Consider the following 20,351-nt stretch of genomic DNA (forward strand, 5'->3'; position numbering starts at 1 on the left):
GTAAAAGAAAAGACATTGTTTCCATTATTTTCATTGGCAATGACTGCCGCTGACTCCAAGCCAAGCGGCGGGGAGGGACCCAGTCTCTCAAGGGCACTGTAAAATCTGGAGCGAGGTGACCTCACACCGGGCACGTCGTCACCACTCAAACCTCCAGTGGGGTGACCCGTCACCAAGACCCCGCCGTGGCCGCATCGATGCACGTCGAGTGCGCCTCCAAGCAGGAGCCAACAGCGGGCAGCTGCCCGTGCTCATGCAGCACCCGCAGCGCCAGCTCTCGCAAGGAGGCAACCGCTACAGGCAGGGAGAGCACAGCTGTGGACCCGGTACACAACTCGCCCACCCGAGCTCTACCGCCCGACGTCAGATGCACCACGTCCGGCGTTTCCAGCAGGTGAGTCGCACTCAGCTTTGAACATATTTCGGAAGGTTGAAAACGAATTGAAGAGTTTACGTTATTCATTTGTGTCACAGCAGGATTAGTACATTCGCAGGCTCTTGTGTTTGTAACGCAGAGCGTATTTGCACTTACTTGAGGTGTAGGCAGCCAGATAGTTGCAGACGTCGGTCCCACCGACGAAACAGGTACTGAGATTGAAACAGGCACGTCCAAGTGGCTGCACAACGCGGATTCCAACTTCCATTGAGCGCGGGTCTTCGCAAAGGAGGCAGATTTTTTAACATCGCGCATGGCTCCAGTTACGGGGCACCGGGGAGGCAGACAGAAGAGGGGACGGGGATAGTCCAGGACTCCACGGACTTCCTCGGACTCCTCAGACTCTGCCAGACTCTGCGCCCGCTCTGCGGGGGAGAACAGTTTTTGTAGTTTAGACACTCTCAGCAGCAATGGAGTCAGTACAGCCACTAACACAGTAGCAGAAGCAGGGAAAGCAGACTCACTCCTTCCACTCCTCAGACTCTGCCAGACTCCGCGCCCGCTCCGCGGGGAGAGCAGTTTTTGTAGTTTAGACACTCTCAGCAGCAATGGAGACAGTAGAGCCACTAACACAGTAGCAGCAGCAGGGAAAGCAGACTTACTCCTTTCACTCCTCAGGCTCTGCCAGACTCCGTGCTCGCTCCGCGGGGGAGAACAGTTTTTGTAGTTTACACACTCCCAGCAGCAATGGAGGCAGTAGAGCCACTAACACAGTAGCAGCAGCAGGGAAAGCAGACTCACTCCTTCCACTCCTCAGACTCTGCCAGACTGCGCCACAGGTGAATATCCCCACAGGTCATATTTACAAAGCATGTCATTTGGCTAATTTTGAAAAGGAATATTCGCTTACCTTATTGTCAATGAAAGGTTTAAAGCCAGGACAGGTTCTGTGCAAGTCCTGCTGTGTCGTCCTGTGAAGAATCAGTTTTATCTCCACACTGGCTCAGCCGGTGGCCTGACCTGCGTTTGGGCAAAGTTTTTCGCTTCAAAGGGTGCAATTATACCAGCGCTGGGCTGTGCAGTGTAACAGCCAATGGTCCCATGACCTCTTTTTAAATAAGTTAATGCCCTGCTGAGTCTTATCAGATTGTGTCCACATGTCCTGCAGGGGGTTGAAATTCTGTGCTGTCATGCTGACCCACCACCACTGAATCTGAACCTCTGGCTTGAGCATTGTTCTTTTTAAGTGCACCCCACCTTGTCTGCAAAAAACATAAAGATCCCGTGCTCTGTTGATTAAACAGACATTTAAATGCACTTCTTACACAATCCTATAACCACTAGTGTTGTACTCTAAACATTGTTAGACCAACACATTTATTCACAGCTAAACTCTATATTGACAGTCATAAAAGTTATGTATCGCTCTAAAAAAAAAGGTATTTATCTGTTGTAAAATACATAAATACAGCTGTGTGCTATTCTATCATGTCGGGCCTCATTACGAGATTGGTGGCAGTCATGGCGCAACAGTCATGGCGCTATTTGCGCCATGACTGCCACCAATAACGTGTCCGGCATCAGTCTCGTTCAATGGGGACTTACCGGTGTAGTCCGACCTTTGCGGGACCGGTAAGTCCCCATTGAAAAAGCCATTCCCCATTCCCATTTGAGCCCCCATAGAGCTCAATGGGAATGGGGAAGGCGCTAGTAACGATTGCGGTACCGTTATTGGCTCTGAATTCCCTTAACGGGTCCCGTCCATAACGCCTGGTCAGACCAGGCGTTAAAGGAGGGACCCGCTAAGGGAACTCGTAGTAGGGCGGTAAGGGATTACCGGCACCGGTCTCCTTACCTGTGCCCGGTATCCCTTACCGCCCCACTCGGAGTGAGGCCCATAGTGTTTTCTCTCTTTGCATCATCACATCCGCTGTCCCAGCCGAAATCCCTAGTAAATCGTGGCTTATAAGTGCTAAGAGGACTCAGGCCATTCCATGCACTGCCCCTGCTTTCAATGGATTGACACCTCCTTCAGCCCTGCCACACTACCCATGAGTTTCTTCTGCACTACCCCGTAATATACCTTGAAGCGGAAAGTAACATGGTAGGGGGAATTAAGTGTTCTTATTAAGATCCCATGCACTATAACAATGTGAGAAAGAGAGGGAGCAGGCAAGAGAAAGAGAGACACAACACACTCAGTTAGAGATGTCCCTGTAGAGCTCTCAGCCAGCTAGCCCTGTGTGCAGGCAGAGGAGGCAAACATATGGCTCAGACCCTTGCAGGTGTGTGGGGTTAGCCACCTCTCGCCTCCGAAACCTGCTTCCACAATATAATGCTGAAGAGTTTGAGATACTGACTGGGGGCTTCTGTGCAATGCAAGTGTACTGCAGTACAGTTTAATGCAGGGCAGCATATAAAAACAGCAATGAAATGCAGGCCTGTGTTGCGTACATTATGCATTGCAGTGCATCATATAATGCATGTAGCAGCCAGAGATGAAATGATCAGCCAAGGCCGGGAAGCGCTTAGGGAACATTAAGCAACGAAAATAACCCTAGTCAGCCTGACCCGCCTTATTCTTGGGGAGTAACTGATAGAAGTTTAACTCATTTTCCAGACAATGTTTTGGGCCTTGTGAGAGTGATTCTTCCTTGACAGAGAGAGGTCACTTAGGGTGCCCAATCAGGGATGGCATGTGCTCACAGGTGCTTCATTTAGGCAAGCCTATCCCCACACCTCTGATGGATAGTTCCATCTTGAGCTTGAAGGCTGTGGTATTGCAGCATTTGTATTGGGAGGCACTGTACATTCTCACAATGTATCCTTCAACCTATTGGCTCCCCTCGCTATAATAAACGAATGCATTATTTATCTATTTCTCTTATTACTATTTATTTATAATTATAATTTTTTTTCTTCAGAATTTTGGGGGTTCGTCAAATGTATAAGGGTGTGATAAAATGTATATACAATTAATATAAAATGTATATTTAAAAAATGGGGGTTCTATTACAAAAATATTCAATTGTTTAGAAATACAATATGTATGAAATTTATATAAAATTAATATAAAATGTATATTAAATTTGTTGCGGTGTAATTACATTTATAGGGGTTCACACACACCTTTATCTATGCCCTACTTCAGGTTTCTTATTAATTTTATATAAAATGTATATTAAAATGTTGAGGGTCAATTACATTTTTTGTGGTGCAATTGCATTTGTAGGGATTTGGCGGCATGGAAAAGAGGCGGGACAACCTCTCAACTGAAAGGTTTGATGAAAGGTATCTCACCCTACTACTGTCTGGCTAATGGACAGCAGTTAAAGGGCTGCAGCCAAACCTCCCCATTCGGGCAGTTGGTGAAGGGATCTGCTCAGATTCACAGCTGTCACCAGCAGAACAAAATGCTGATGAGAAAAGGCATCTTTACAGAGTCATCGCAATTACTGCTGATAAACTTAACAGTGCCTTTCTTAAGCATTTAGGCAGTTGGCACAGTGATGATACATTTCCAAGTAAAAGACCCCCCACACACCATCTAGTTACCTACCAAATCTGTCTGCTACCTATACAATTTAAGTGAGAAATGAAATAGAGCTCCTTTTAAAGGTTCATTTTTATCATTATGTATACTAACTTGACATGCAAAAAAGTTGTTGCTTTTATGCGGCTAGTCAAATATTCTTAATATCATGTAATAGCAAGGTGTCCTTAGTACAAACATTAGTTGAGTGTGTGCCTTAAAGTGCTAAAATTACAGTGATGTGAAACAGGAAATATTTGAACTTATTCTGGAACTTGTAGTTTTCCATTCAGGATATGGAAATAAAGCCACAATTATATTCATTTGCCTTAACAACCTGTCTCCCTAAAGATATATACTTTTGATCCAAAGGAAAATAACAAGTTGATACCTTAATTAGGCTAACAAAGGGCCTCATTACGACTGAGGCGGTAAGGGGTTTACGGCGGCGTAAACAGCGCCGACCCTTACCGCCTGATTCCGAGGTCCCTTAGCGCCATGGAGGTTTTAACACCTGCTTTTAGCAGGTGTTAAAATCCATGGCGCTAAGGGACCATGGAGTTAATTACGCCACCGTAATTTACAGTGGCGTAATTAACGCCTTCCCTACTCCCATTATGCCCTATGGGGCAAAAATGGGAATGGGGAAGGGTAAATGGGGATTGGGGATTTACCGCCCCGCCAACCTCGGAATGGGGCGGTAAGTCCGCCAACCACCATGGCGTAAACATAGTTTACGCCATGGTGGTAAAGGTACGACCCAGGCGGTAACTTACCGCCTGGGTCGTAATGAGGCCCAAAGTCATGTTTTGCCTATTTGCAAGCTTTCGTGGTATTTCAACACTTCCACAGGGAGGGATGGAATGAAGCATTTGAAAAACATGAGTGTTACAGCTTAAATAGCCCCCTAGACATCTTTTTTTCTTACTCGTGCCTGTCTGTGTACATGATTTGTAGTTTCACCCAGAGAGGCATGCATTAGATGTTGAGCTCCCTCACACATTGCAGTCTTCAAGGTCTAAATGGGTCACTGTGTTAAGCGGGGCCTGGGTCAATGGAATTGAAGAGAATGGAAAGAAAGAAATTCAGCCCACCCTGTTAAAGTGTTCTCAGGAAGGCTGGAGGGGATTTATTTATTTTTCCATTTATAAAGCGCACCGAACCCGGGGGCATCAGGGCACTGTTGCACAACATATTAAACATAGGAGTCGTCATGTGAGAGAGTTCACAGTCGGGGCACCTATGCAAAGAGCCAGGTGTTCAAGCCTCTCTTGAAGGCCCATATGATTGTTCAGCTCGCAGAGCATGTAGCAGAGAGTTCCAATGTTTTGCAGCAAGCGTAGGGAATCTTGAGCCTCCGTCTTTTGTCCTTTTGAATTTAGGCTGGATAAGTAGGTTCCCATAGGCTGACCTCATAGGTCTGGAGGATTGTGCTTCCGGATTTTCTCTGACATTCTCAATCAGGTACGGTGGTACAGCATTCGACAGGCATCTATGAGTAATTGACAGGGTTTTCAACATGATACGTTCTTGTATCGGGAGCCAATGAACGTTGTTTTGAATCACCTGCATCTTCAGCATGTTGTGGGACAAGGTGCCGGCAAAGAGTGCATTACAGTAGTCCACCCTGGATCCAATGACTGACCGGGCAATGGCGAGACAGCTCTTAGGGGATAGGAAGGGTCTGGCTGCATTAATCAGTTTTGTAGTGTGGGCAGCAAAGGCGGCAATGGCATTCACTTGCTGTGTCAAAGAGAGCATAGCATCCAGGTAGATATAGGACAGGATATTGTCAGTCATGGTAGGTGCAGATGGCAAAAACTTGGTGTGGCAGTCTGCTCCCTTTGCAAGATCAGTAGTGGCACAATAATCTGCATATCAGGCATGTGGCACTTTAAGGCTGAAAGAGGGAAGGCACAACCAGTCATATGCTAGACCTATGACTCATGGAGCCCAATGTAGTAAGTTTGTGTCAAATACTAAACTGCAGGGCGTGGCCAGCCGGCGTGCTATGAACAGATAGATCTTTGGAGCTCCCGCACCACTGGGCCTATCCTGCGGAAATCCTGCGGCATAACCCACATGCAACAACCATAAATCGACAGTGACTAAAGGGGAAGAGATACATGCAGAGTAAGTCACAGAAAACCAAATTGAAAGTGGCAGCCGGTCCGAAACGAGAAGTGCTTCCAAGATGGCCGCTGGACCACAGTAAAGAGGAGTGAAGAAGACCAACGGACACCCAGACGTGGTACTGTGGAGCGTCCACATCTAGACACCAAGAGAGGGCTGCAGACACCCCCGTCCCGAACAGGAGAAGCAGTGAAAGCCCCCGTGTGACAGCGGGACCTCCCGCCTTTGAACTGGTGGTCCCGGGCTGGTGCAGAGAACGGGGAAGATGACACTGTTCCCCAGCTGAGTACATTGGGGCCATAGACTGGGAGAGTGCCGTGAGATCAGAAAACACACAGGCTGGACAACTGAAGTGCATGAAGCAGTGAACTAGCCGATGAGGAAACACAGATGAGGGGCAACTGTGGGTGTCACCGAGACCAGCAAAGGGACGACAAGGAGATCCGGAACACTGACAGTAACACAAGATCAGAAGGTGAGCAAACAACGCTAGGATCGGAACCTAGTGAGCCGCCCCCCATTACGGGGGTAACGGCCCAGCTGATAAGGGACGCAACCACGGGGCTGTAATAAGTGGCTCACATAACACTAGGGAAGGACTTAGTGGCAGCGGGAGACCTTGCAGCCTCACAAATAGCCCAGGGGCCCCACAACTGGTAACGCTGCAGTGTCTGGGTTCCACTGGGACTCAGCACAATGCCACCGACCCCCGGAGGCCGGGACTCTGGTGAAGCTCACAAAGTGACTTGGAACAACATCGGGGTAAGGGGGAAGAGGGATAGCAGCGTGCCAGAGCACTATAACAGGACCATTGAGGAAAATCACGGCAACGGATCCTCCCCGTCAGACCACGGTACGTCCGGCGGGATAAGGGGTGCAAAGCAAGATCTTAGGGGTGAGACCCGATCAGGGGTGACAACAGAGATAAATACACTTAGGTGGCGATTTAAAGGACCAACAGTGAAATTTCTGCAAATACATGTGCTAAACACTAACAGATCTGAAGTGGCACTACACTATCGGACACTTTGATCAACAGACAGCACAGTGGGAACTGGTCCGGAGTTGCCTATTATACGGACACAAGAGACACGTAGATGGGGAGGCACCGCAGGGCAAGCGGGGATCGAGGGGCTAGATCCATAATCCCAACACAGGGGAACCTGCGCTCAACATGGTCAAGGGCCAGCAACACATGGAGAAGTACACAGAGGCAAAGGACAAATTGCAAAGGCAGGATGGACCAGAACGGCAGGCGGAGGAGAGAACATCAGGAGGAGGGGGAGCGGAGTGACACTGGACTCACTAATGGAGGTGATACAGGCCACCAGACCCACCCTGCAGGAGAGCATCAAGGAAGTGGGGGTGGATGTCACCCTGGTGAGAGCTGACCGCCAGAAAGTATGCGAGAGGGTCACCTAATGGAACAGAGGGTCAGCACAGTGGAGGACGACATCCAACTCCTTAAAAACCAAGTTGCAAGCCTGGTGGGGGCGACCAGAACCCTGAAAAGAAGATCAGAGGATGTGGAGGGCTGCTCCAGGTGCTGCAACATCCGCCTGGTCGGAGTGCCGGAGAGGGAAGAAGGCCCCAGTGCTGAGCTATTCGTGGAGAACCTGGGGAATAAAGGCCTATCCAAGTTCTTTACAGTAGAAGGGGCACATAGGGTGCCGGGTAGAGCTCCACCACCTGGCACCACTCCGAGAGTGTTGGTGGCCAAAATTATGAATTTCCGAGAGAGGGATGCTATCCTACAAGGAGCCTGCAGAGTAGGCTTCTATGAAATAGGAAATGCAAATCTGCGTATCTTCCCAAATTTCACACTGGAAGAACAATGCCAAAGGAGGACAGACGACACAGTGAGGCGTCGACTTCGGGGACTCAACCTAAAATACATGATGTTCTTCCCCGTTAGACCAGAAACAACCCTATAGTATGTATAGTATGTTGGCCAGAAACCAATCGCATCATGTGACAAACATCGCAATCCTAGAATCGTCAGTGTAACCAGAGGGCGTCCATTTTGTGAAATGTCGGCCATTTGTTCTTTTTCCTTTCTGTCAAAAAGCTTTGTAAATGTATTGTATGCTTCGAATTCGCACACAGTGCGAGGCCACGGCCTGAATGCTGAAATACTAACACAGACAGGAATGTCAAACTGTGCAGAAATACATTGTTTTTCTCTCTCACTAAGTCCTTGAAGTAGAGCAGAAGCCGCATCTAATCAGTAGTCCAGGTGCCGGCTTGTCTTGCAAACGCTGTAGTAAAGGCAGTTAAACCATGAATTATATTCTCCTAGCGGTGCTCCTTCACCGAGAGTGGTATTTTCTGCTTCAGAACTGTCAGACCCTTAACTCGTGAACCGAGACACACAGATAACGTAGTAAGGAATGTTTCTCTTCTAAGAACATGATATCTTTGCCGAGCTAAGAGATCCATGTTCCTCATAACAGAAAGCTGTCTCTGCTGGCTTTGCTAGAATAACTATATTTAGACTGAATGAAGACTTGTCACAACATGTCATAATTGTCATAATTGTCAATCACTGAACTCTAGCCTGTACGGCATGTTTGTAGGCGGATCGAATTGCCTACGTAAAGATTATGTCTAATGTATATATATTGCTGCTTGAGCATTGCTCGCTCCCTCGCATCTCACAAGGTCTGGGAACACATGTCATGAGGCGTTGGGACCCAGTCAGCCTCACGACGTGTGTTTTGACAGAAAGGAAAAAGAACACATGCCGACATTTCACAAAATGGACGCCCTCTGGTTACATTGACGATTCTAGGATTGCGATGTTGGTCACATGATGCGATTGGTTTCTGGCCAACATACTATACATACTAGAAGGTCGTTTCTGGTCTAACAAACCCTCCTTTTGGCTGTAAGCCAAGAGCATCATCCATACATTGTGTCTTGATCGGACCACGTGTCCAATTCCAAACTACCCATACTGCTGTAATCGGCATCAGAAATATTAATTGTCATAAATTCTTTCATTATTTCATTTTTGTGTTGTGCACCTTCACTTAGCATGCGAGGAGGTTTCGTTTTGATCACATGTACACACTCATTTGTAATTTGGGAGCAAAGGCCTGGCAGGCATTGGGCCTCATTCCGAGTAGGGCGCAAAGGGATACCGGGCACCGTTAAGGACATCGGTGCCGGTAATCCCTTTGCGCCCTATTCCGAGGTCCCTTTGCCGGTCCCGCTAAGGCCGCCTGGTTTAACCAGCTATTAGCGCCATGGCTGCCTCCAATCTCGGAATTAGGCCCATTGTGTCTTTACCTACATTGTTCACAGTGTATATGTTTTAACAGATGAATATGTTTTCAAAAAAGTGGGTCAGCAATCAGTAATAAAATGACTTCACCAACTAACTATATTGAGTGCTTAACTACATTTTTGGTACACAGCCAGGCAGCACATGACAGTAAATGATATGCTGCCAGCTAGCCTTATATGAAAATAAAATTGCATCTGAATAATGTGCAAAGGAATAGTAAGCTTATAGGCAGTACCCCTCTTTTTGTATACAGCTTTAGCTAGCCCACAGTCATGTTCCTATTCTGGGCTCTCCCTCCCGTGTCCTTTATTCTAGATATACCAACTGCTATAATAGGGATATTTTGATTCAAATGTTTTCGAATTTATTTCATACTATGTCGATCCTATTTATTTAGGAGTTAGAAAGCACCTTTACTATTGTTCCTATTCCCGCCCACCGACCTCACTTTACTGGCTACCATCTTCATTCACTCCCTCAAGCCTAAGATGGAACATACTTTAAGCTTCTCGGAAGAACAAATTCAGGAGATCATACAAGGCCCAACCCTGTTCAACATGGAAGGCGCTCAGCAACACTTAGCCTCAACAGCCACCAGCGATGACCTCCTTAATCTTAAGAAAAAATGTTTCCGAACAGAGGTACATGGCCATTTCCTTAAAGAGTACCTGAGAGCCAACTTAGTCCCTCTGGGTTTAACTGTCCGCAATGAACCTGCATTATTCCTTGATGACAAAATATACATGCAAGGGTTCAGCAGGATAGTGACAAAATGTAGCAGAGACCTTATGGTGCTCACTATTACATCGGCCCAAAGAATCCACCAACAGATTTCCATAGAACTCAAAACTGAAGAAGCTAAATTCCTGAATGATGAAACGATAGAAAATGCCTGTGAAAAAATAAAGGAAATTGATAAAACTCTGGACACATTCATGTCCAGCACCCTGGAGAAGAAGCATAAAAAACTTGCCAAAGACATTAAAAACTTTAAACTAGAAGTAGCTTACCCTTACTTGGGTGATGATTACAAAGAAAACAAAGAAAAAGAAAGACAGCAGAACCAATCAGGACCACCCAGAAACAGACGTAAAACCTTGTCCTTCTGGGACACTTCCAGTTCCAATTCCTCAGGAGATGATCAAGCCATAACCAGAGGCAGTCACGCCACTCGTGGGCAATTTCAACAATAACCACTGATGATGCCTTTTTTAGGGCAAGGGGGTCCCAGAGGAGGCTTCTGGGGCCCACCACCATTTCAACAAATGCCTTACTACAACTTCCCTCAATGGAGGGCTCCCAATCGCGGCAGGAGATGGAGGAGATCATAAAAGAAATCCCGATCTTCAACTTATCTAGGATTACCCTTACCCAGGCAGAGAACAATCGCCTTGCTAAAGGCCTATCCTTCATACCTACTAATCATACGGACTGGTTCAAACTAGACCAAGAACTGGCCAACTTTTACAGGACTATTCGGAGAAAAATCTACTTCCAAGACCAAGACAAACCGACACAGCAAGAGGATTCTGGTCTCAGGGTTAAATCTGACTTTAACCCGAAAGACAGTGGGCCTCATTACGAGGTTGGAGGTAATGGAAAAAACGATGCCGGTAAAGGATTACCGGCATCGCTTACCGCTCCGGTGTATTCTGATCCGGCAACCCGCTAATAGCGGCACCGTAAATAACAGTGCCTCTAATAGCGGCATGGGCGCGTACACGCACCCCTTCGGGGAGCAAATACCGGCATGCTGGTAATAGGAGGATATCACAACCCATGCGGACATGCAAATACCGCCATCCAGAAGCCGGTACTCACGGCCTGCACGATGCCGGCCATACAGGCATCGCGGACCACCCGCAAACAGCAATCAGCAATCAAGCCAACTGCCACAGGTGCACACAATCACCACAGGTGGAGTCAATAGAGGCTGGGCCAGTATTAAATGAGCACACCCACACACCACACCCCTTCCAACACCAAAATAATACCACTAGCTGTTGCAATCATGGCGCTGGAGGACATGCCTATACTGCTACAACTACAGCAACAACAACAACTACAACAACAACTACAGCAGCAACAACAGGCAGCACAGAGGAGACGCAGGAGGAGAAGGAGGGTGAGACAGGCCCAGCAATTACCACCAGTGCAGCCAGCAGTGCCCCGTAGGCAGCCACCAATCCCACGCACCTGACCCAGGCCATTCAACCTAACCCCTGAGCAGATCCACACCCTGTACCGGTTGGACTGGGACACCAGCACCACCATAATGGACATGATACACACCGACATTGCCTGCCTCATAGAAATACGCACTGCCATCCCCCCGCTATTAAAGATGGTGTCTGTGCTCCACTTCCTGGCCAAAGGCACCTATCAACACACAGTGGGCCAGCTGCATGGCATTGCAAACCACTATTTTCACGCATGTTGAACCAAGTGCTGGATGCCCTCCTGAAGCACGCAAGCACCCACATATCCCTACCACGGACTGCCCAGGAGATAGCCGACACCAAAGTAGGCTTCCATGCACTGGCAGGCATGCCCAATTGTGTTGGTTCCCTGAACTGCACCCATGTGGAATTGGTAGTCCCCCATGCCATAGAGGCGGTGTACCGCAATCGCATGCAATTCCACTCCATCAATGTGCAAATGGTATGTGACTCCAGCAAGATAATCACACATTGCTGCGCCCGATTTCCCGGATCAACACATGATGCCATGGAGCTGCGCAACTCCACGCTACCCTGTCACATGGAGCGACATGCTGGACCACGTGCCTAGCTGCTTGGTAAGTTGCCCAACTGGCCCATGGCAGTGCTTTGGGGTACTGATGTGAAGGGAGGCATACTCCACCTGGGTGGGAAGGGGGGGGTGCATACTCCACCTAGGTGGGAAAGGGGGGGATGCATACTCGACCTGGGTGGGAAAGGGGGGGATGCATACTCCAACTGGGTGGGAAAGGGGGGGATGCATACTCCACCTGGTTGGAAGGGGGGTGCATACTCCACCTGGGTGGGAAAGGGGGAGGATGCATACTCCACCTGGGTGGGAAAGGGGGGTGCATACTCCACCTGGGTGGGAAAGGGGGGATGCATACTTCACCTGGGTGGGAAAGGGGGAGATGCATACTCCACCTGGGTGGGAAAGGGGGGATGCATACTCCACCTGGGTGGGAAAGGGGGGATGCATACTCCACCTGGGCGGCAATTGTTGGTGACTGGAGAATGCATGCAGAGCTAAACACTCCTGACCTGAACCTACGAAACGGAACATGACACATCACTGGCACACATTTTACCAATTATGCATATCGATGACAACAGGTAAGAGGCCACCATGGTGATAGCAAGCAATGCATGACTGAACAGCATTGCAACTGTGCCAATGTGGCTAGTGTGACCATGCATAGTGTAGAATACACAGCATGAATGGGAGGCTAAACATTGTCGTACTACCACAGTACATCCGCCTCAGCATGCATTATCACACCCTGCGCCATCTATTGAACGCCATCCAGACTACCACACCACATAACAGTATAGTATGCATCTAGGTAACAATTTTGCATACGTACAGGGACATGTGAATGCCCACACCAAATAGCTGCGGACATGACTGTGCTTCCTGAAGGTGGCAGCTCAGAGTGACACACACCTATTTGTATTTGCTTGCAGGTGATGGTGGATATCCCTTGAGGCAGTGGCTACTTACCCCTGTGCGGAACCCGCAGAACAGCTATGAAGAGGAGTACAATCGTGTGCACACCGGTACCCGTGTTGCGATTGAGCAGACCTTTGGACAATTGAAGGCGCGTTTCCGCTGCCTAAGCAGGTCTGGCGGGGCACTCCTATATAGTCCTGAGTAGGTGGCAAAGATCACCATGGCATGTGTCATGCTGCACAACATGTGCGTCTGGAGAAATTTACCACTGCCACCTGACATTGACATGCATGCCCCGGGTGAGGATGATGAGGATGGAGACGGAGATGAAGTAGCCCCCCTGCCAGTACGTGATGCACGGGATGGCCATGCTGTACACCAAGCACTGATTCACAAATACTTCTGAACCACAGGGACTATGATAGACATGTGTCAGTGCCACACTGGCTCCATGTGCACATGCACACTTGGATTGTTGGGAGTTGGCCACTGAAGACCATCACCCATTAAATGGATATGCATAAAATGAACAATGTCCAGCCATTGAATTTTTTGGCAAACAACGGGTGTATTTTTTCAAACAGGGAAAAATGTGCACACTCCATTCCCCCCCCCAACGAACTCCCTAACCCTCCCCACAAACCCCAAAAACCCCCAGTGAACTCCCTAACCCACCCTACAAACCCCTAAAAACCCCAGTGAACTCCCTAACCTACCCTACAAACTCCAAAAAACCCCAGTGAACTCCCTCTGCGACCCTACAAACCCCAGAAACCCCCAGTGAACTCCCTAACCCACCCTACAAACCCCAAAAAACCCCACTCCATTTAATGGTTCCCTTCACCCACAACCATGTGTCCCATTGTCTGGGCACTCTACTTCCTGGACTTTTTGTTGCCTGGGGGTGGCATCTCCGAGTGCCGTGCACTCCTCCGGGTCATCCGCACAGGGCTTGAGGGGACTGAGGATGCAGGTGTTGTGGCAGTGGATGTGTCCGAGGCAGGTTCCACGCCTGCTCCAAGGCGTGGCCACTGCATATGGAGCAGGATGGAAGTTAGGACTTGGGTTACTGCCCCCAGGCAGTCCCTCATGAGCACAGCCGACGCATTCACGGCAGCTGTGTTCGATGCTATGGCCACTGTGGTCCCCGCAATGGCTGTTGCAATGGCCCTCCTAGTGTCCTCCCCATCGGCAATATACTGCCACATGAGATCCAGCATTGCCTCCTGTTGTGCCTCCACCCTCGACAGGCGTGACTCCAGGGTGTTGGTGGGAGCTGGAGTGATGGGAGCTGGAGTGGTGGATGGTGCATGCACGGGGCCTACATCCTGGGTGCTGTCCTCCACAAAGGGGCACACGTCCGAATCCCTGAGGTCGGATTCATGGAGGCAGGGATCATCACTGCTGTAAGCCATCCATATTGGGTGGGGCCATATATTCAGGGGGCTTGGGGTGGGTGTAGAAGTCACAACTGTGACACCCTTGGGGTCCACATTGGCATCCACAACGTCCTCGGTGGTTGGTGGCGCAGGAAGGGATTCCCCTCTGACTGAAGGGATTCCCCTCTGACTGTTGTGGGTGTGTACTGCTGATCCTGATGTGTGTCGGCCACACTGGCAGCAGGTGTTGTTGTCTGGCTTTCCACCTGGTCAGGCACATTGCCTGTGGGTCTGGCCTGTTTGTCTGGCTGGGGAGTGGTGGTGGCGGTGGCCCTTGTCATATGGCGTGATGTGGATGCCCTTGCACTCCCCTCCTGACTGGCATCTTCCTCATCGGTGCCTGGGGTTTAGCAGAGATGCAGGTCATCAGTGATGGTGTCACATGCCAGCGACATACAATTGTGCTGTTCAATTTTCATCCATTCATGCATCCATGTCTTACAGGTGTGTGGCACTTGGTGTTCTGAGGGGGCATTTTGGCAATCAGTGCATGGCAGGTGGCATGCCGTTGATATGGGGTTTGTGTGTTGGGTTACATGGGCACGGTCCGGTATGTTGCCGCTGTGGTTATGGGATTGGCACTCAGCATGCATTTCTGTGTGGCAGGGTTTGGGCCGCAATCTTGACTTGGATATGTTGATGTGGGTGTAGGGACATGCATTGCATTGCCTAGTCTCACTTCCACGTCACTTGTGCTACGACATGGTTTCCCCTACAGGGATGTGCAGGGTCACTCACCTCCTTCTCGGGATGATGTGGCACCCATCTCCATCTCTCCAAATCCCTCAATTGACTCAGGATCGATAAATGTGCTGGCAGTCTCCTCCCAGGGCATCAGCTTTGCAGGTGAGTGGGGACCCCCGCCTGTCGCCCTGGCCGCCCTCCTGTTGCTTGACAGGATGTTTCTCACCTTCAAGCGGAGGTTATCCCACCTCTTGCGGCAGTCACGCACAGTACGTGGGGTGGTCCCCACGGCCGACACATTCCGGGCAACCTCCTGCCAGATTTCCTTTTTCCTCATCTGGGCATCACGCTTCATGTCATTGGCTTTCATTATGTCTGCATGTGCAGCCAGAGTGTCCGCCAGCATATTTAGCTCTGCGTCTGAGAAACGCTGTTTCCGCTGCCGGGGGGTCATCTTCCGGGTGGCTTTGGACATCCTCAGGATTTTCCAACACAACACAACACGAATAGATTGGTGGTTAGGGAGGATGGCAATGGATTGTGTTTTTAAAGATTTAATTTCCCATTCCTGCGCGATGACGTTATTTCCAGGTCTGGTTTTACAAACCCGGTATTAGCATGGTGGTATTACCGGGTCGGTATTTAGGGGTTTCTCCTAAGCGGTGCCGGTATCGGCGGGTCCTGTGATGCCGCTATCGGGGGTGGGAGGACCTTTAGCGGCATGCCGGTAATGACCCTGTTTTTACCGGGCTACTCGTAATGAGGCCCAGTGAGATGCCACCTACAGTTTTAGCATTTGAAAAATGCATCAAAGAGGAGATGAAAAAAGAACAAATGACCTCCACATCCAAGAGACAAAATTTGACCCTAAGCGAGCAGAAAGCTCTCAAAAGCTTGGCCGATAACAAATCCATCGTTATCAAGTCTGCCGACAAGGGGGGAAGCATTGTAGTCCAAAACAAAGAACAATACAAAGAAATGGTCATGACCCTTCTGACTGATGAAAACAATTATAAAAAACTTTAAAAAGACCATTCAGATGCCATCAAAAGCAAAATCCAGGAGATCACTCAGTTTGCAGCTTGTAAAAACTGGATCTCTGATAAAGAGGAAGTTTTCCTTAACACTTTGGAAGGCAGGACCCTGGCATTTTATGCATTACCCAAGCTACATAAAAATCAGACATCAACCCCAGGCAGGCCCATTGTTTCGGGCTGTGGTACTATTTCAGAACCCATCTGCAAATGTATTTACTTTTTTCTGAAGCCCCTCATTCAGGAAAACCCTACATACCTCAGGGACACCACAGCAACGATTCTGAAGTTTGAAAACCAACCATTCAACCCCACGGAAGACCTATTGGTGACTATGGATATCAGCAGCTTATATACCAGCATACCACAAGGCATGGCGGTTGGATGCATCAGAATGCACTTAACCCATCATATGTAACAAAAGAGAGTGCCCACTAATTTCAAAGTGGAATTGCTGGAATTAGCTCTCACACATAACTTCTTTGAATTTGATGGTACATTTTACATGCAGATTTGTGGCACCGCTATGGGGGCAGCATTTGCACCCAGCATGGCCATTATTTTTATGACCGAATATGGGCACAACTTTGTTCTGAATATTGCCAACCCATTCCTTGACAACATCATACTTTGGCACAGGTACATAGATGATGTTATTTTCCTCTGGAAAGGAGAAAATAAAAATCTGGCTGAGTTCTTCAATTGGATCAATAACTGCACTGAAGAAATTAAATTCACCATGCATCACAACAATTCAGAAATACATTTTCTGGACCTGACCATCAGGCACCAGAATAACAAACTGGAGTGCACCCTTTTTAGAAAAGAAACCAACCGTAATACCATCTTACACTATCAAAGTCATCACCCACAAAATCTCAGTAACAATCTACCTTACGGTCAATTTCTACGGATTCGCAGAAATTGCACGGACATCAATGAATTCAAGACACATGCATCCTTTCTACACAATAAACTATCAGCTATGGGCTACCCTAAAAAACATTTGCACAATACTCAAAAAAGAGCAAGATACACTCCGAGAGAATCCCTACTTACCACCAGAGAGAAAGACCACTCTGGAGAGGACAACATCACCTTTGTGACTACGTTCTGTCCCAACACAACCAAACTGAAAGGGGTCATAAAGAAATTCTGGCCACTCATTCAATTGAGCCTACCGGGTGAACCACCACCAAGAATGGCTCCTAAAAGACCCAGGAATCTCAAGGACCTATTGACTCATGCCAGAGTAAACAAAACCAGTACCAGATCCTCCCTATGGAACCTTAGAGAGATAGTAGGGCATCATCCATGTGGGAGCTGCATGGCATGTAAATTTACCCGCAAAATAACCTCTTTCCCCATAGGGAACACACCTGCACCACTTCTCTAATTGCAAATCGTTAAATGGTATCTATGTAATTGAATGCCCATGTGGGCTGAGATATGTGGGGCAAACTTCCAGGCCAATTCACAAAAGGATCAGTGAACATAGGTCCAGAATATGGTGTAAGAATATGTCTGCACCGCTGGTTCCACATTTTTCAGAACTCCGCCATGGCCCAGACAACTTCCTCTGGTGTATAGTGGACAAAGTACCACAAACAAACAATCCAGCCAACTCACTCAACTACAAAGAAGCTTGGTGGATGTTCAAGCTAAAATCAATAGCATTGGGACTCAATGAGGCACAACCATTAGGCCCGCCAACATGAAACAAACATCTAGATCATGGACTGCATTACAATATTTGGCACTACACCTCAGATATGTCATTACATTGATGTTCTATGTTAGCCGTCATGCTAATCTTACCACACTCCCTGTGCTCCAACCACTTGCAATTGGCAAAGCCCTTACCCACGGGCTTGTGGCCACAGCATTTATCCAGTATACCCACTGGTCTAGGGCTTGACTTAGTTTTTCCCTCATCCTTCCTCCACCAACCCCTGTAGTATACAGGGGCATACCCTCCAACACACCAGTCATTAGTTATTTCATCTTGGCTGCTGCGTGCCACTGAATGGCATTGCCTAGAGCTATAACAGGCTCATGCAAGATGTCCACATACAGCTACCCCAACTTCCCATCAGTTGAAGTTGAAGGGTTGGCAGAACAGCACCTGCGCGCATGGGTATAACCGCAATGGATAGTGCCCTTATACCTAAAGAGGATCGCTTGAGCACACCCAGATGCGAACCTCTCCTTCGACACTCATATGTCATCTTCATTCTTTATTATTTTCTCCCTTCCGCATACCTCAGAAGTTTTGTACAACAGTGAACATCGGTACTCGCTATGTTCCATAGGCTCTCGCGCAGGTGCCGACTGCTTCTCAGAGACACTATCTCTTTGAGTCCCAGTAACTGCGCATGCGCACGGAAGCAGCATCTCGCTCCAGATGCATGCGCAGTCCCTTATTTCCACACAGCTCCACCAGTAACTGCAGACTGCACACAACAGTCCTTTACCGGGGGAGCTGTTCCATGTCGTACTATTGCGGCCTGGCACCCTTGTGTCCCGCATCTCGTGGTGGTGAGTCCTGGGCTGATTTATTTTTGGCCCTCCACCCGGTGTTCTGCTACCTTAGGAGCACAACCTGAACAACAGTCCTGACAGTTTTTTCTGTCTTTCTCCTCTTTGTCTACTCTTACTTTCTTAGACACATAGCTGAACGTATCCACCTTCGTGCTGCACCTCCACCATTGGGGAGTAAGAAGATTCAACCACCCCCCATTACTTACCCCACTCCAGAACACTGAGGTACATTACTACTATTAGTCTTAAACTAGATGTTTGTAATTAGAACTTTTGCCCTCCTCTTTCCCGACTTTACACAACAATTTTTGTGCACTATTGTGTGTTTTTTATTACCCTCCGTCCCATTTCAAATTACCAAGACAGAAAGGCAACTACACCTGTTACTATTATTGTTAAGGTCAGTACGAGAATGGAATTGTGCTTTCTATTAACTAAGTTTTTTACTCAGTGTTTTAAGTCTGTGTACATAATGTTGTGACACTCAAGCAGTTAGTTACACACACTAGCCCAATCGTATGTATTACTCCTTTTCACTCACGGTCCCCTCTGCTTCTTGCAGGGGAGCCTGTGCCTTGGCTCCGGAAGAAGGCTTTTGACATCACAAGCCGAAACATCTATGAACCTTAGTGCAACCCTTAGGTGCTCTTGGGTTCACCCCATCTGGGGCTTGATTTAACTTCCAGACGTCGACTCTTTACAAGGTCACCCTCTAGCCTGGCTCTAAATAAGACTTTTGGTGAAGAAATAGACCTCTCCAAGGTCTTATCTCCTAGATGTAATATGCTGAAAACATTTCCACCTAAGGAAAACACAAAACAACATAACATCTTTTTCTTTAGATATGGAGCTTCTAAATGACAAATCTGCATGAAGCAATGCTTTTGTTTGTTTTTTGTGGAAACTCCTTGTTTGTGAAAATAACTAACACTGTTGGGACTACATTGGTATCTGTACGACTCTCAAATCATGAGATAAGTTGCATTGGCATGAAGTAATGCCTTGGTTCTGTTTTGATATTTGTATGAGCATGAAGTAAATGCCTTTTGTTTGTTTGTTTTACCCTGTTGGGACCACACAATTTGTAAATGTCTCTAATTATAAAATAACCTGTATTGTACCCTGTGAACTTGAGTTGTGTCTTTACCTACATTGTTCACAGTGTATATGTTTTAACAAATTAATATGTTTTGTATACAATTGTATGCAGCAACAGCAGAAAATGAGGATTTCAAATATCATAACCAAAATTACAATTCGTTTCCATCCCCATGATCGCAGCAGTTCCCAGAACCATGAACTTATATTCAGATTCCAACCACCTGTAGGAACATGAATTTCAGAACTTTTTTTTTCTTGCTTTAAATATCGTGAGGGAGGAGTCACTTATGAATACACAGCACGCTGACCCCACCAAATTGCATACCCCACCACAATCAGCCAAAATTATATCAAGGACCATTCTGTTTTGAAGTGCAATTAATCTGATTGCTTTTTGTTCCAATGTCATATTATAGAGTATATCTCTAATTCCATTTATCATTTTTTCTAACACCCTGGACAGTTTCCGTATATTCCGCGAATGTATTGCTTGTCCCCAAAATGGTATAAATGATTTCGCTATATCCCCTACGATTTGTCCTGCGGTATCATC

The 20,351-nt window shown here is 47.7% G+C and overlaps 1 long non-coding RNA gene across 1 annotated transcript in view; it reads right to left on the bottom strand.

Annotated features, from left to right (window-relative positions):
• The window catches only part of LOC138567323 (uncharacterized), a 113,406-nt gene that overhangs the window by 14,061 nt on the left and 78,994 nt on the right, over positions 1-20,351 (bottom strand). The gene's annotated exons all lie outside the window — the stretch shown is intronic.

This window comes from Ambystoma mexicanum, chromosome 2p, assembly GCF_040938575.1.
Source record: "Ambystoma mexicanum isolate Mex_15411 chromosome 2p, UKY_AmexF1_1, whole genome shotgun sequence".
Taxonomy (NCBI): domain Eukaryota; kingdom Metazoa; phylum Chordata; class Amphibia; order Caudata; family Ambystomatidae; genus Ambystoma; species Ambystoma mexicanum.